At 38.0% G+C, this 18,487-nt stretch overlaps 1 pseudogene; it reads left to right on the top strand.

Moving 5' to 3' along the window:
* The first annotated feature begins 658 nt into the window (after nucleotides 1-658).
* LOC145029724 (putative disease resistance protein RGA3) lies at nucleotides 659-2,647 on the top strand (annotated as a pseudogene).
* Nucleotides 2,648-18,487: the final 15,840 nt, after the last annotated feature.

Here is an 18,487-nt window from a genome sequence, read left to right as displayed (position 1 = left end):
ATAAAAAATATGTGTTTGCATACAAAAGTATTTGTAATAAAATAGATGTTTGCATACATTTTTTTTGTAAAATAAATGTGTGTGTGTGTGTATATATATATATATATATATATATATATATATATATATATATATATATATATATATATATATATATATATATATATATATATATATAAATAAGCAGATTTGTATATATTTATGTACTTAATAAATACCAAATTTTATAAATTGGTATTTTGTATAGAAAAAATTAAAAAGTTTTTATATAGTAAATATAAGATTTTTTAATGTGAAATATGTTTTTTTTGTATAAATATGATTTTATAAAGAAAAAACATTCGATTTTTTTTTTGAAAAAAAAAAGTTGTAAAAAAACTAAAGTTATGATGAATTAATAATAAAATTCTAAAATTTAGGCCAAAAGATTATATTTTGGATCAAATTTGTAAAAAAAATTAAAATCGAAGCCTAAAGTATACATAAAAAATATGTAAAAAACAAATATATATGTACATAAAAAAATAGTAAAACAAAAGATAAAAGTAAGAAATAAAAAAGAGGAGTTTAAAATGACTTTTAATTTGTTTCCGCTGCACATTTCCCTGACCCTCTCTCTCTCTCTCATCGTGTCACTCTAGCTTTCTCAACAGTGAAAATGGCCGAAGCACTAGTGACTATTGATGCCGAGGGGTTACTGAAAAAGGTGTTGACTATCGCTGCCAGCGAAATCGCCATTGCTTGTGGTTGTGAAGAAAAGCTGAGCAGCCTTCACAGAACATTGGATCTGATTCGTGCCAAGTTGAGCGACGCGGAAAGTCAAAAGGGAACACAAGCTGTGATGGTGTGGCTGAAGCAGCTAAAAGATGTAATGGATGAAGCTGATGATGTGTTGGACGAGGTTCATTACGAAATGTTGAGGTGTCAAATAAAGAAACTAGATCGGTTGTCAAGAAAGGTATCGTGCCTTCTAATCTTAAAGTTTTCATTTCGTAATGAAATAGGTCATAAAATCCAAAACGTCAATAAAACGTTGCTTGAGATCTATACACAAGCAAACGGTTTAGGACTACAAAATGAACACCCAGCTGGTTCTATTCCAGATGGACTCTATCGGGAGACTATTCCACATCCAGAAGAATTCAAGATTGTTGGGAGGGATGATGATGTCCTACGTATCATAGAGCTTTTAACCCAATCAAGAAAGGAAGAAAAACTTGCAGTTGTTCCCATTGTGGGAATGGTTGGTATTAGGAAGATAGCATTGGCTAAGTTGGTCTACAATGATAAAAAAATCGTGCAACATTTTAATGTTAAAGCATGGTTGTGTGTGTCAGTTACGGTTGATATCATCACTCTTCTTGCAAAGATCTATGAATCTCTTGTTGGATAGAAACCTGAGTCGGACTCTAAGGTCAATTTAATTAAAAGTCTTGAAGAGAAGTTGGGATCAAAAAGATATTTTATTGTCTTGGATGATGTTTGGGTTGAAGAGAGACCATATTGGGAAGAGTTTAGGAGATGTATGCTTGGTGTAAACTCACAAAATGGAAGTTGCATTCTTGTCACTACATGGAAACTTGAAATTGGAACTCGTGATATGATCATGGATTCCTATTGTCTGGAAGGTCTTTCTAATGATGAGTGTTGGTCAATCTTTAGAGAAAAAGCGTTTGTGGGAGGAGAATCACCTTCACCAGAATTGGAGGAGATAGGTCGTGAGATTGTGAATAAGTGTGGTGGTTTACCATTGCTATTAAATGTAATAGGTGGCATGTTGGCAAATTACAGTGGTCGAGAGAAGTGGTTATCCATAAAAAATAGCGAGGTTTGGGATCTTGAAGAAGAAAGGTATATAATTCAAAAGAGTTTGGAACTGAGCTTTGATAATCTCCCTAATTCTATTATCAAGCAATGTTTTGTATATTGTTCCATCTTTGAAAAAGACACGGTAATGGAAAGGGAAGAACTGGTCCGACTTTGGATGGCTTTAGGATTGGTTCAAGCAGATGAGGCAAGTAACAAGGAGATGGAGGTTGTGGGAAATGATATTTTTCAAATATTGGTTAACAATTCATTGTTTCAAGATGTTAAAAGGGATGAGTATGGTTACATCACTCATTGTAGTATGCATGATCTGGTGCATGATCTTTTGTTATCACTTTCGAAACATGAAAGCTTACGTCTGATGGGTGTGAAGAATGATGATATTGCTCGTATTCCTCAGATTAAGCATCTCATTTTTTACCTATTATATCATGAATTAGAAGGCAAGATTTGTAAGTTCATTGAAAGGGATACAATGGCTAGAACTTTGCGCACATTGTTCATCGAGGGTGAAGTTGAGAAGAATTTTTCATTTGAACGATTCAAGTGCATGAGAATCTTAAAACTCAAAGGATGTCATATAGATAAGTTACACGATTCAATTGGAGAGTTGGTGCATCTTAGGTATCTTGATTTGTCAAATACAGAGATCTATGTTCTTCCAGAATCTATTGGTAACTTATACCACTTGCAAACTCTAAAGTTGCCTTACAGATTTAAGCAGTTTCCAGAATCCATGAGAAATTTAATAATCCTACGATATTTCCAAGGTCACATAAAGATTCCCGCCAATATTGTAGGACACCTGACCTCTCTTTGAAATTTGTCTTCCTTCACAGTGCTTAGTAGTATGGGACATGGTATTAAAGTGCTACACCATTTGAATAACCTTAATGGAAAGCTCCGTATTTGCGATCTAGAAAATGTTAGGAGCAAAGAGGATGCTATCAAGGCAGGTTTATCTAGCAAGAAAAACATATACGATATTGAATTCAATTGGAGTGAGTATAATGAAAGTGCCAACAGAAATGACAAGGATGTATTGGAAGGCTTGCAACCCCCTGGAGATGTGAAAACATTGTCAATTAACAAATTTTCTGGTGATAATTTTCCAGATTGGACGCCACTTGACAATCTCGTGAAGATATCACTAAGTGGATGTCGCAGCTGCCTCTCTCTTCTAATGCTTGAGCACCTACCACATCTTCAGAATCTTTTCTTATCTAATATGGACAGTTTGACATGCTTAAGGAATTCCGATGTTACTGGATTAATGAAGCCTTTGTTTCCATCATTGAGATCGTTCAGACTAATACATATGAAAAGACTGGAAAAGTGGATAGATGAAGCACCCAACAGCTCAAAAATGATTTCTGCTATCCTCTAAAGCTGGTCCATTCGGGATTTCCCTAAGATTGTTCTCTTATATGAGTCCCATCCCCACCCTCTTAACTCCTTAGAAATTAGAGCTTGCAAAGGTCTGGTGTCCATTAAGAGCATACAAGGCCTTACATCTCTTGAAACTTTAGTAATTTCTAGGTGTGATAGTCTTTTAGGAATAACCAATTTGCCCAACCAGTGTCGTTCTTTGAAGACTTTGAAAATTACATACTGCAACAAATTGAATTTCTTGCCTCTAAGAATGTTTGATTGTTTTGCCTTCTTAAATAAGTTGAAACGTGGTTCGTTTTCACAGGAGCTCGATTATCTCCCAAGTCTCAAAGGTACCGAGAAGTTAAGGGACCTCCTTCACTTATTGGACTTTTCTTTTGGGGTTGGGATGATTGGGATTCAATGCCAGAAGAAATACAACACCTCACCTCACTGACTCGGTTACAAATACATAAATTTGGAATACAACAACTGCCTATGTGGTTAACCAACATGTCATCCATCCAACATTTACTTTTCCATGATTGCAAGGGGCTAGATAAAGAAATGGTTAAACGAGGAGCGCCTCATGAAGCAAATTTTGTCAGTGTAAATTATTCAAGGGTTTCCATAAATAGAGATGTTAATTAGTTATTTGAGTGTGTTGGTGTATAATAAAATATGTTGTATCATTTTTTTCTCCTCTTGTTCAGTTATAAACTCTTGTTCGACTTTCACCATTTGTATGAGAGATCGCTGTTGTTCAACATTTAAAAGAGACAAATTGAAATGTTGTGTAAAAGTCCAAACTTTTTATGAATTTGATTTTGCAAACACTTTATACTAAAATTCATAACACTTGGGTCTCTCGCCTACCACTTATATCTATAACTTATAATCGCAATTAGTTGACCCAACTTTGCAAAGTTCATTTCTGCTTAATTTTCTTGTATAATTTCATCATTGGAATTTTCTTGCATGATGGTTCTCATTTAATTGCAACTGATTTGTACTACACCTAAAAAAGTACAAATTTAATGGATTGCAAAATGCAAATCCCAGTCTCCTATTTCTATCACCAAACAACTCATCCTTTTATATGTTGACAAATAGGGATGAGCAGCGGAACAAGGTACCTGCTTTCGGAACCAGAACCGTCTTAGAACCGCCGGTTCCGGAACCAAAACCGGCTTAAGTGGTTCCGGTTCTGGTTCCTAAAGTTTAGTAACCGCCATAAGCGGTTCCGGTTCCGGTTTTCATTTTCTCGGAACCACTACCCGTCGGGTACCTGGTAGAACCGATATATATATATATATATATATATATATATATATATATATATATATATATATATATATATAACGCTCCAATTCTCAGGTATTGCTTAAATAAGGTTTTTCTTTGGGTTCAGCTCTACTCGACGAGTTGGTTCACCTACTCGTCGAGTAGCAGCGGGGTGGGATCGCGTTTTAAGTGACCTACTCGACGAGTCCATGTTGGGACTCAACGAGTAGGAGCTGGCAGTGGAAACCCTAAATTCTGGGGTTTGCATTTTTATGTAAAGGAGCCTTAGCCTCCTTTGGCCTCTTTACAGTCTTTGAGAGCCCCCTTAAAACCCTAATTCGTGTGTGTGTGTCTTGGTGTGGTGTTGAAGCTTGGAAAAGAGGATCTTGCAGAAAGAAAGCTAAGAGTGCAAAGGAATTGAAGAAAGGAAGGATTGGGAGGCAGGCCTTTACCTCAGCTAACATCCTTTGTAGGTATCAAAGTGCCATTTCTACTTCCCTTTTTCGCTTTTGTTGAGTTGCTAAGGCTTTTATGGATTTTCAAGTTGGTATGATGAGATATGGGCTAGATATGAAGTTGTAACTTCAGATCTGGACCCTCCTTGGATTCTAGAAGCATAAAGTCACAGTCTTGGTTGTGATTAAGGTCCCTCTTGAGCATGAAGTTCCATTAAGACCTTAGAATAGACATTTGGAACCTGTAAGGCCATGCATGCACGTAAAGTTTGCAACTTTACGTGATAAGCATGCCATAGAAGCTTGGATCTGTGATTTGGAGCCGTTGCATGGCTCAAAACAAGTCTTTATGAAAAAAGGACTGAATGGACTCGGCGAGTCGCAAAGTTGACTTGGTGAGTCACATGAAGATGGTCGTGAACTCGACAAGTTGGATGAACAACTCGGCGAGTCCGATGAAGATCGCCATAAGACTCGACGAGTTGAAGAACAACTCGGCGAGTCGGATGAATTTTATCTTGGATATGTATGAGTGTGTATCCGTTGAGTTGTAAGGAGGGAACTCAACGGGTGACCTTAAGTTTGATCGGGAGTCAAAGGAACTCGACAAGTCTCTCCGATGACTCGGCGAGTTGGAATGCACTTCAGAGAACTCCACGAGTACCCAAGGGTACTCAACGAGTTAAGGTTAACATGTACTGTTGATCTTGACTGAGGACTTTGACTTTGAACAAGGGTTGACTAGTGGGTTATGGAGCAACTTATAAGGTTAAGGACTTATGAGTATGTTGTGCTATGACGATAGGTGGTGGGGCCTGTGTCAAGTGAACTGAGAGTTGGAGTTTGACTTTCGAGTCGACATCTGCAAGGTGAGTTATCCTCGCTATATCGATAGGGTCTACGACACCAAGGCCGACCCTTTAATTGTTATTGTTATGGTATGTTGCATGTGTTCATGAATTATTAGTTCGGAATCTAGGTAGACAGTATGTTATGCTCTTATGATCCATAGGGATTGGTATGTTAGTGACCTGCTAGGTCGGTACTCTAGTTACAGGTGATTTCTATGATTGATGATCAGTGAGACAAATATGTTTGATGTTTGTATATGCCAGTATATGATAGTATGCACACATGGTTATTTGCTTGTGGTTGGGTTGAGGCGGTCCTGCTTTGTGATGAAGGCCAATATACCCTATGAGCGGTCCGGGGAGACTGTAGGCCCACGTGGCGGACCAGTCATGCCGAAGGCTTGGGATAGATTTAGACAGACTGTAGGCCCGGTAGGGCATTCTAGTCAGGCCGATGGCCCAGAATGCATGTTGATTGATTGATTATTAATGTTATGGTATTGCTAGTGTGGTATTGGTATTTTGGGGGTAGCTCATTAAGCCCTCGGGTTACAGTTTTCAGTTTATTGTTTCAGGTACTTCAGGAGATCGTGGAAAGGCGAAGGCGTGACCTAGTGGTTGTCGAGGCCAACAAAATAAATACCCTAAACATTACACACTAAAATAGTGTATAGTGGTAAAGGGATCGTATCCACGAAGATTGGTTCAATTTTATAACTCTATGAAATATCTCTTTGTAAAAATACTTGTAAAATGACAATAAATAAAAAATGAGGGGTTTGATCTTTTGAAATACTTGAAACAAACTAGAATTAAACTATGATTTAAATTGACAATTTAAAAAAAAAACAAGATTTGATGTAAATCAATAAGAGAAGGATGATTAACTTAAGGTTTCCTCACTTTAACTTTTGATGAACATATCATTAGAATCCAATGGTGCAATACTTGTTTTAAATCCTTAATTTGGCTACAGTAATCCAAGAAGCTTGAGATTACCTAGACTTTTCTTAGTTGTTAAAATGGTTAGAGAAGCTCATAACAATTTCCTTAGTCAAAGTCACAATTTCCGTTAAGCATGTAATTAGTGAAAGTCAACTAGCATTAAGAACCAAAAAGTCACCAAATCCAAGAGGGGTCAAATGCTTTCACCACCATGTTGGAGGAAATGTTTTTATGATTGTGTGAAGCAAAACAACACAAAAATCATTTGTTGCTTGCTAATTTGAGGACCCTTTACTTAATCAAGAAATTAGCCAACTAATTACCACAAACACATTTAAACTCATGAACTAAAACATACAAGTAGTGATAAGATGTTAAAACACAAAACATTCCCATAAAGATTTAACAACATGTTCATGGATTCTTCAACATTCAACAAAAGTTCAAAGGATTCGACAAAAGTCAACCAAGATTAGTTTAGCTAAGCATGGCTAAACTTAAAGAAAAAAAGTTAGTAGAGGATTGTACCAAACATTAAGCAAGAATCAAGAGGTAAAAAGATGATGTTCTTGAGGTGTTCTTGGCCTTCAAAAGTCTTCAAAAATACAGAGAGAATCTTCAAAAATCAGATGTCTAAGAGTATCCAAAAGATAGGCACCAACCTTCCCCATATAGCTCAAAAAAAGAATTTCTAGAACTGACCCTGCAGGGGGTTGCGCGACCCGCGTGCTGTTGCGCGGGTGGTGCCTGACATGGGCTTCTTTGAGTTTTTGGGCCTCCAAAACATATCCCACTAGCCCAGATCGAATCCAATCAACTCCTTGCCTATTTTCTTCAAGTTTTTCTTCATTTTAAGCCCAATTTGGCCTCTCCAAATCCTCCAAACTTGTTCGATTAATAATCTACGCATGCTTGAATAAACTCCCGCATCTTGCAAATTTAAAGTTTATTTCTCTCCAAGTCTTCAAATAATCATCAAGCTCGATCCACGCATCATCTCCACAATCACCAAGCCTAACATCCTTTTTGTCTACCAAATCCCATCGCTTCTTATACATCCCAAACACTCCCGCTCCGCTAGACCCGAAAACCTGCAGTTATGCTCACAAGATTCGAAAGTACCTGAAATACTCATAAAATAACAAAAAGGAAAATATGCATGGAAATTATCTAAATTACGAATGAAATATGCTAAAATAAAATATAAAAAGAAGTAAACAAAACAAACTATCAAATCACCCCAAGCTTAAACCTTACTTGTCCTCAAGTAAGACAAGACTAAAATGAACTTGGGATGAACTATCCTAAAGAAAATGAAAAGAATGGATAGAACCATAGAACCTGATCACCATTAGTCAACATGGTCAAAATTGAACTTGCTATTACCTCACAAAATTTTCATCTGATGACAATGGAACCATGAACCATAGCCAGGGCAACTCCTTTAGGTAAGTAAGGAGGGATGAGTAGTTGTAGCCTCAATGGAACATGCATACAATGATGAAATATTTGTAATAGGGAGAAAACAGCTGGATGGGCTCGGGTGGAGCTCTTATTTAAATGTACACTCTGATCTCACGTTTTCCGGTTTCTCTCATGTGTAACTAGGTTTAATCGCTCGGGCACCGTTGTAGGAATCGGCTCACTTGGTGTTGGCCCAAACCTCCTGTAGTATCCGACTCGATGGTCTCCCTAACATCACCAATTTGCGAAAAAAAAACTCGATATATATACAATAAAACATACCTAAATAAATGAATATCAAACGTCGGGTGACCAAAATGTTGGAAAATTTTGTTCAATAATTGAACCGGTCACCCTTCTCAGATTTTTGTAGCTAGGAATTTTCCTGCCCCCTTTTTTTGTTACCATACTTGAAGGTAATGTAATAACAATCGAAATTTTTAACAAGAAAACCCTTTGACTCAAAATTTGGTTCCTAAAGTGTGTAAGTGGAATCGAAAGGGTAGTAATATAATCCGAATGGTCTAAGCGAGAAAATGACCATGTGTGGAGCATAAAGATGTAATGTAAGCTGCTTTTCAAAATTGTGATTTTTTTTTCCAAATTCAATGTAAATGTCCACATGTGGACTAAAAGACTTCTCTGAAATCCTAAGAAAATCGCAAAAAGATATCGTGATATAAAGAGACCGTATATGGATTCTACTCGGGGACAAGCACTAGTGCTTCATCCTAATGGTTCAAACATGATCAAGTGTGATCCTCTCGGCGGTAGTGACCGCAAGGCTAAGACATCCATTGCTATAGTATATCCTACAATCATTAGTATTGTATGCATAATTCTTCATGAAAACTACCTGGTCATGATCACTTACCCCTTTAAGCTACCAGCATCTAATCCCAAGTATGAAATCCCAAACTGCAGCTAATGGTCCTGGTTCGATGGGTGAGATAGCAACAAGATCCTGGACCAGTAATGATACAATAACCGTGAACCTGTTCCACGGCATCCACGAGAGGTGAGAATGAACAGAAAACAAAAATGCATGAATGCTAATTCCCTAAGCTAAATGTCATGTAAAAATAAAAGTGAAAAAGAAGAAAACAAAATTTTTTTGGAGTTTTTTTTTAATGCAATTTAAACTAAAATGCTATGCAACCTAATTAAAATGCATGAGAAATAAAAAATGAAAAGGAAATGCCCCACCCCAAGCTTAAGAACAAGCATTGTCGTCAATGCTTAAGGAAGGGGCATAAATGACCTAAATCGAAGGGTCGGGCGGCGGGAAATGCCCGTGGCGATAGTGGTATTCCCACATATCCTGGACCTGGCGGGAAGTGGGAGGGAAGGACTGCTCCAATCGATCAACACGACTCGCCACATCTTGGATTACTCTTGTATTCTCTTGCGTTTGGGTGTCGATGCGCTGCACCGTGGAGAACATTGTGGCAAATTGGTCAAAGAACATGTGGGGGAAATATGGTGGGACTTCGTGTCCCCCCTGCTGATGCGGCTGGTCAAAACGTTGTGGAGGGGCTTGGAATTGGTCATGCTGAAACATTGACTGCTGCATCGAAGGCTGGTCAAAATGGTCCTCAGCTGCGGGCATCTCGTCGTCCTCTTCGTCATCTTCTTCCTCTTGTTCCTCTGCGTCGTCACCTTCATCATCACCGAATTCTGGAAATACACCTGCTTGGGTTAACTGATATGGAAGAAGCCAAGTATCCGGGTCGTTTGTGTCGAATGAAGAACCGATCCAACTTGGTAGGATGTAAACCCGGGCTTTGTCAAAGTCTAACCAATTGTACGTGCGGGTTCCCCGATGGAGCAACATCTCCATCCGAATGAGAGCATCACAGTCTAGCAGGAAGTTCGGTGGTGTGTCGACAGGTATGTAGTCGGGAGCTGAGAAGTCTAGGCCGATGGCTTGACCTATTAGCATGATAAGTCCCCCGATGAAAATATCTCCTGTGGTGCGCTGGCTTATGGAGTCACATTTGTCTAAAAAGAAGCATGAAAAACTGAGGTAGAGAGCATGCCTCACGATTCAGAGGAAAAAGAGCTCACATCTGTTGATTTGACTGGGCTCGAGGTGCCCGAAGATGCTTGTTGTGAGAACTCGATGAGCAATTCACCAGCAAGGGTGAACAATGTGCTTGGCTCGCTGTCAGCTCGGGTTGAAGGTAGTGAGACCACAAGTCTGCATCCAAAAGTATGCATCCGTGTTACGCAGAAAATCTTGGTACTCTTGATGTTGGGGACTGGTGCAGTTTGAACTGTCAACACCCATGATGGAATCGAGCTCTGCGTATGTGAGGCTATGGTACTCTCCTTTCAACTGGAATGTGAGGACTTTCGCAACATCATCTCGTGCATATGTGCTAAGAAATTCCATTGTAGGTTCCTCGTAAGTTCTATCACAGAGTCTAAGAAAACCACGCCAACCCAGTTTTAGGAACAAATTGTATACACCATCATGCACCCCAAGCTTTTTCATGGACTTTCTATGGTAGAATTTTTTCGGCCGGATTGGACAACCCCGAACGTTGGAGCGATAGGTTTTGATTTCAGCATTTGTAAGGGAAGGATCGCTTCCCTCTTCTCCTCTTTTTTTCATTTACCGGCTGCTTTGCGTGATGGACCGATGACATCCTTTTGCAGGTTAGGATCAATCGATGATCCATGGGTGCGTGTTCGAGCTGTGGTTTTTCCTATTTTCAATACCTAGAATATCAAAAACAAATTCACCAACGTAATCCCTCACCTCAACACTCTCAAATCAATGCAACTATCTTTTAACCGAACACAAAAATTCCAAGAAATAATGGCACCCAACATTTTACAATTTAAAATGGTTTCAACAACACCACTCGGTTAATTTGACAAACCCAACAAAAATTTGGCAACATTACGAGACAAAATGAGAAAATCCAAACTAAAGTTTAAACAATTTTTGAACAAATTTCCAAGCAAATTAACCAATGTCAACCATTCTCAAATCAATGTTTCCAAATAAACCGGGAAAAAATTAACGATCCTAGGCAATTTTAAAAGCATAATTGGATGCAATTATCGAATTGGAACAATGTAATAAAAACCAAGGAAAAAAAAATACCTGAATTGTCCCAAAATTTGTGGTTATTCGTGGGTGCCAAAATGCAAGACTTGTTCACTAAAGGAATATTTTCAACTTGATTTGTGTGAAAAATCCAGCGGCGGCTCGTGGTGGCTCAAAAATCCCGGGAAAATTTTTGGTGAGATTTTGAGGTTTTGTTTGGTTAGATGTAAAGAGCTTGGAAAAAGAAACACTTTGGTGGTGTCGGAATTGCGAGAGGTGGCCGGAGTTGGCCGGAAAATGGCGAGTTGGGTGGTGGTGGTGCCCCTAAACCCGACAATGGATCGGAGTAAAGTTTGGGTGGGGTTGGTAGAGCACGGAAAATGGTGAAGAATGGCGGTGGTCTCATCGGATTCCGACCGGCAGAACTCCGGGAAATCGATTTCTAGTGAAAAGTGGGTTTATGTGTTCTTGAGAGTTTGAGAGAGAATGGTGAGTGTTTGAGAGAATGATATGAAGAAGAAGAAGAGCTGGAGGTCTTCAATCCATATTCAAGTGTGGTCAATACCCAATCAACGTTGGTCAACTCATTAAACCACATGGTCAACAAAAGTCAAAGCTGGTCAACAAAATAGTGGTTGGTCGTCGAGGCAGCACGCAGGTCGCGCGCGGGGGGGGGGGGGGGGGGGGGGGGGGGGCACGCGGGTCGTACAACCTATGCAGTTACGAAGGTGACTTTTGTTGCATGGAGGCGCGCACATCAGTCGCGCAAGGTTCTGGTCCGATTCTCGATTTTTCTCCGTTTTCTTTCGTTTCTTCACTAGTTCTTGATTCGGAAGGCACCAAACACCTAGAAACTCTTGATTTCTTCAAAAATGACTTCAAAAGACGCATCAAAACATTTTCAAAACTTTGTTATTCAAACATAAAAACATGAAAGCATAAAGCTTTCCAAAAATGCCACTCTTTAACGTCTTTGGCGAGACGTCCTTCTAGCTTGATTCAACACACCGAGACATCCAAGTGGATAATTTCAATAACATTTGCATTTAAACCTTCATAGAATGGCTTTAATCGGTGCCCATTGACTTTGAATTTTTTTTCCCGTTTCTTCACTTTGGATTTCGACCGCTCCATGGTCAAAGGTTTTTATTACAACAAATGGGCCAATCCACCTTGATCTTAATTTGCCCGAGAATAACTTCAACCGTGAATGGTAAAGTAAGACCCTATGCCTCGGTTCAAAATTCTTCCGGGTGATAGACTTGTCGTGGAAGAGCTTCGTTTTCTCATTGTAAATTCTTGAATTTTCATAAGAGTCATTTCTCAATTCTTCTAACTCTTGAAGTTGAAGCTTTCTATGTCTTCCTGCCTCATCAATATTGAAATTGCATTTCTTGACCGCCCAAAACGCTCGGTGCTCTAACTCGAAGGGAAGATGATAAGATTTTCCAAAAACTAATTTGAAGAGCAACATTCCTATCGGGGTCTTATAAGCGGTCCGATAGGCACATAGGGCATCGTCAAGCCTCAAACTCCAATCTTTCTTTGTTGGATTCACTATTTTCTCTAGAATAGACTTCACTTCACGATTCGAAACCTCTGCTTGGCCATTCGTTTGAGGTGGTAGGAGGTAGAGACACGGTGGGTCACATTGTACCTTTTTAGTAAGGCCTCCATCATCTTGTTACAAAAATGTGTCTCTCGATTGCTAATCAACGTCCTAGGTACACCAAACCTCACAAAAACATTAGACTTCAAAACTCGAGAACTGTTTTGGCATCGTTCGATCTTGTGGCTTTGGCCTCAACCCATTTAGAAACATAGTCAACCGCGAGCACTATATAAATGTTGCCAAATGAGACGGGCAATGGGCCCATGAAATCAATCCCCCATACGTCAAAAATTTCACAAACAAGGATTGGATTTTGGGGCATTTGGTTCTTTTGCGAAATGTTTCACGTCCTTTGGCATCGTTTACAACTTTTGCAAAACAAGTAACAGTCGCGTGACATGGTCGGCCAAAATAGTCCACACTCAAGGACCTTTCTCAAGGTTCGGCTAGGTCTGAAGTGTCCCCCACAAGCAAATTCATGACAGAATTGCAAAATAGATTGGTGCTCTTGTTGGGGTACACATCGCCTAATGATTTGATAGGGACAATGTTTCCATAAATAAGGCTCATCCCACACATAGTATTTTGCATCACTTTTGAGCTTGTATTTTTGAGCATGTGTGAATGTGTCGGGATACCTTTTTGTGAACAAAAAGTTAACGATATTGGTATACCAAGGAATAGATTGAGTAAGGGAAAATAGATGCTCATCCGGAAACTCGTCCCGCAAAGGGGGAGGAGTTTCATTTGAAGTGATCCGGCTTAGATGATCGGCAACAAGGTTCTCACATCCACTCTTATCAAGAATCTCCAAGTCAAATTCTTGTAACAATAAAATCCACCGGATGAGTCTAGGCTTTGCATCTTTCTTCATCATCAAGTACCTAAGAGCTGCGTGATCCGAATGCACAATGACCTTGGTACCAAGCAGGTATTGTCTGAATTTCTCCAAGGCAAACACTATGGCCAATAGCTCCTTCTCTGTAGTAGAGTAGTTTCTTTGAGCATTGTCTAGTGTTCTTGATGCATAGTAGATCACATGGGAGACTTGTCCATTCTTTTAAGCCAAAACAACGCCTATCACATAGTTGCTTGCATCACACATGATCTCAAAGGGGAGATCCCAATTTGGTGCTTGCATGATGGGGGCGGATGTAAGCAACTCTTTGAGCTTGTGAAAAGCTTCTTTGCACGCCTCATTGAACTTGAAATCAACATCCTTTTGCAAGAGTTGGCACATTGGTCTTGTTATCTTCGAAAAGTCCTTAATGAATCGCCGGTAGAAACCTGCATGGCCAAAAAAAGAACGAACTTCCCGAACAAAAGTCGGGTAAGGTAAGCTTTGAATAACATCTATCTTGGCCTTATCTACCTCAATTCCTTTCTTTGACACAATATGACCCAAAATAAGACATTGACTCACCATAAAATGACATTTCTCAAAATTTAAAACCAAATTTGTTTCAATGCATCTTTTTAAAATTTTGGTGAGATTGGTCAAACACTCTTGAAAGGAGTTGCCATATACCGTGAAATCATCCATAAAAACTTCAATTATGTTGTCGACATATTCTGAAAAGATACTAACCATTCAACGTTGGAAAGTGTTCGGGGCGTTACACAATCTGAATTGTATTCTACGGTATGCGAAAGTGCCAAATGGACATGTAAAAGTTGTGTTTTCTTGGTCCTCCGGTGCCACCAGGATTTGGTGAAAACCGGAATACCCGTTGAGACAACAATAATGAGATTTCCCGACCAACCTTTCTAACATTTGGTCAGTGAAAGGCAATGGGAAATGATCTTTTCTTGTGCTTGCATTGAGTTTTGAGGTAGTCAATACATACTCTCCACCCGTTTTGCACACGAGTGGGGACCATCATACCTTTGTTGTTCTCGACCACCGTGATTCCCGTATTCTTTGGAATGACTTGCACTGGGCTCACCCAATTGCTATCCAAGATTGGATAGATCATCCCCGCATCAAGAAGCTTTAATATCTCTTTCTTCACAACTTCCATCATTGGTGGATTCAACCTTCTTTGCGCGTCTCTACTTGGCTTGCATTCATCCTCCATTAAGATCTTGTGCATACAAGTAGAGGGACTCAATCCTTTAATAACCGCAATCATCCAACTCATGGCTTCTTTATGCTCCTTCAACACCTTGAGGAGTTGCTCTTCTTCAAATTTGGTTAAGTGAGTTGAAATGATAATCGGAAGGGTTTCATTCTTTCCAAAGTAGGCATACTTCAAGTGTTAAGGTAAGACCTTCAATTCCAATTCGGGTGGTTGAACAAGGGATGGAGGCAATTTTGTATGAGTTGGGGGCAATTCAATTTGCTTGACATTTAATCTTGTGGATGTTGGATTAATGTTTAAGTCCATAACTATAATTGGTAAGAATTGACCCAACCCGGCATGGTCCATTTGGGTTGCATGGCATCATGCACTTGGATAAACTATAATGAGAGAAATAACACTTAAGTTTGATTAATATATTATAATTTCTAATATATTAATAGGATTATTTAATTAGTATTGATCAAGAATTAATCTAGAATTAATTAAGTGATCAAAAGATGATTGTGTAAATCATCAATACTTGTATAGTAGGCTAATGCTCCATGGATAATCATGTTGGGCTAAAATCCATAGGATGGTCCATGGATGCTCGATGGTGTATTTGAACCCATGGATCCAAGGAAATGGAAGGCCATGACAATTAGGGTTTACCCTGATTGTAACAACTATATAAGATCATATTTTTGGGAAAAATCGGCCACTATGAATAATAAGAAAGGGCTAGCCGATTTTAGGAGTGTTCAAGTTTCTCTCAAGTTATTACAGGTGTATTTGGTGTTTTGTGAACCATTTGACGTGTCACACTTGAGGCACTAGGCACTCAAGCTTCATGAAGACATTTTACATCAAAGAGGTATGTATTCTATCTTGTTATATTCCTTATTTTGTATACTAGATTAGGATAATACCTTGGATGTTCATAATTGCATGTATAATAGAGAAAACATAGATCCAAGGTATTTAGGGTTACATGTACACTTAGGAGTGTTAGAATGCTCAAAACCTAACATTGGTATCAGAGCCTAGGCTTGTTTTCTTGTTATACTTGAAAAAATAGCTGAAAAATCGAGTTTTGCTGTTGTCTGCTCAGCAGACTCGCCGAGTCCACTGATGGACTCGCCGAGTCCAAGGCAAAATGCATCCAACTCACCGAGTTGGTTCGTGCACTCGACGAGTTGGACCCATGACAGCATATATTCGATTGTTTTGGCTGGAAATGGACTAGGAACATTACCCTAAGATGTTTTTGAACTTATAAACTTGTTTTTTGATGTGGTAATGTTCATGTTAATCCAATTTCTAAGATAATTGTCATAATTTCAGGATTTGTATTAGTTTGTATGTTCATGCTAATTTCTTGAAGATTGATGATTTGAATTATCTTATTTTTAGATTTATAGAAAAGTTGTGTGAAATAGTTGATTTCAATCCATTTTAATCTAAGAGTTGATTCCAAAGTGTGTTTTTGTAACTTGTCCTTAAGTTATATGAAAAGTCACATTTAAGAATCACAAAACTCATAAACGTTGGCAAAGGTTACAAAATGAGGAGTCTAGTTCCAACTAAATGGTTTTATGACTCCATAACTTGTCCTCAAGTTATGGAGGTTCAAGAGTCTCTTCATTAAATAATAACAAAAAAAGTGTAACCTTAATTAGTTCCATAAGTTACAATAAAAAAGTTATTTTTTTATTAATTAGTTTAAAGTCTTCCATAACTTGTCCTCAAGTTATGGAACTTGAAGAGTTTTTAATTAAAACTACTTTAAACTCATAAGTTATGGAATTAATTAGTTTTGAATAGTTTCAAAACTTGCCCTCAAGTTTTGGAATTTGAAAAAGTTTTCTCTTATGAATACTTTGATTCCAAGTTAAGCCCTTAGAATTTTAAAGAGTTAAAATTCAACCCTTATACTTTATAATATTATAAGTCAATAATATATATATATATATATATATATATATATATATATATATATATATATAAAGAGTAAAGTCAGTCTTATCGTTAGTAGGCCTCATTCACGAAGCTGGTCTATAAGGGGGGGTATAAGGTTACGGCCTGTAAAATGGTAGTTTAATGGGTGTCCACTCTCACCCACCGTTTCCTTGACCAGTGGAGGGTCGTTAGCTGAACGGGTAGGACAAGGACTAGAATTCTCCCTTCATTAAAAGTATTAATGATAAATAGTAAGTAACTAAACCATTTATAAATACCCAATCTTAGTTAGGTAAATGTGAATAAGGTGCTAATCCATGAAATTACACTTTGCACTTGGTTTAAGTCGGTTAGTGGAGCGTGTGTGGTTAACCGACACACTAACTCGTATTTAACAAGGTTGGCAAAGGGTAACTTAATGTTTATCATAGTATCGATGGAGCGTGTGTGGTTAACCGGCACATTGATTGAGAGGTAAACACTTAAGGGTACCAAGTAATTTGCATGGTTACTTCACACCTTGTTTTGTGATCCTCGACATCCCAGTCACAAAACTTGAAGGGCACACTCGAGATTGAAACATGCAATTGAACAGTTCAATGAATCTCAAAAGAATCTAGGAGTATCAAAACCAATTAAAACCTAATAATACATTTCGTTTATCTTGGTGGAAATTGGTGAATCGTCATTCAGCTACCTTTAAATATTTTATAGCTTGGATTACGACATCCCTCTTCCGAGTTATAAAATAGTTTGTAGGGTCCTAGCCTTAATATCTCATATAGGGTGTTATATTAAGGACTTTTAATCAACTAATTGTATACATACATATGTCTTTATATGTTATTAGGATCATTGTGTGTGTTCAAGTTTTCACTTGACACCTAGCACCTTGTCCGACACTTCCATACGATCCACTCACTACAGATGAGTTCATACCCCTTAACTAACCTTTTAAATGTTTTTAAATGTTTATAAATGATTTTATAGGGGGGAATACAACTTGAATCATACTAGTTATTATATCAATCACATGTGATTAATAACTAGCATACAAATGGATTTACTACACTTTTAGCTGTTTTACTCAGTATACTACTTCAAAATGACTTTCTGAAAAGTTTTTACATGTTAAAATGTTTATCAAATTGTCTTATATACTATATTTTTCCTTTCAAACTCTGTTATAACTGTGTTTCACACAAAGGTTTTCAGGTATTTCAAACTATGTTTCAAACAAAGGATTTCTTATACTTCAAACTGTTTATGTCAACAAACAGCTTTTAAATCATTTTATAAAATGACATCAAGTCATCAAATTTATTATTAAACTCTTCAAATGTTTTACAAGATTTCTTTTATACTTTTATATTGTCAAATGCATGCCTATATATATGTATAGTTATGTAAGTAATATTTAAAGGACTTAGGAATGCTAACTTGCTTTAATTCCTTTTCCTTGTTTGGATGTGGCCTTAGGGTATCGGTTATTTGTCTGACGGTCGTCTAAATATTAGTTACATATTATGCATACATATGTAGACATAAAAGTTCTATTAGTCAGTTCAGTACCTTTGGGTAGCAAAGGCATACCTTCA

This window comes from Lactuca saligna, chromosome 2 (genome assembly GCF_052625555.1).
Source record: "Lactuca saligna cultivar CGN05327 chromosome 2, ASM5262555v1, whole genome shotgun sequence".
Taxonomy (NCBI): domain Eukaryota; kingdom Viridiplantae; phylum Streptophyta; class Magnoliopsida; order Asterales; family Asteraceae; genus Lactuca; species Lactuca saligna.
This window is presented reverse-complemented; position numbering and strand designations above follow the sequence as displayed.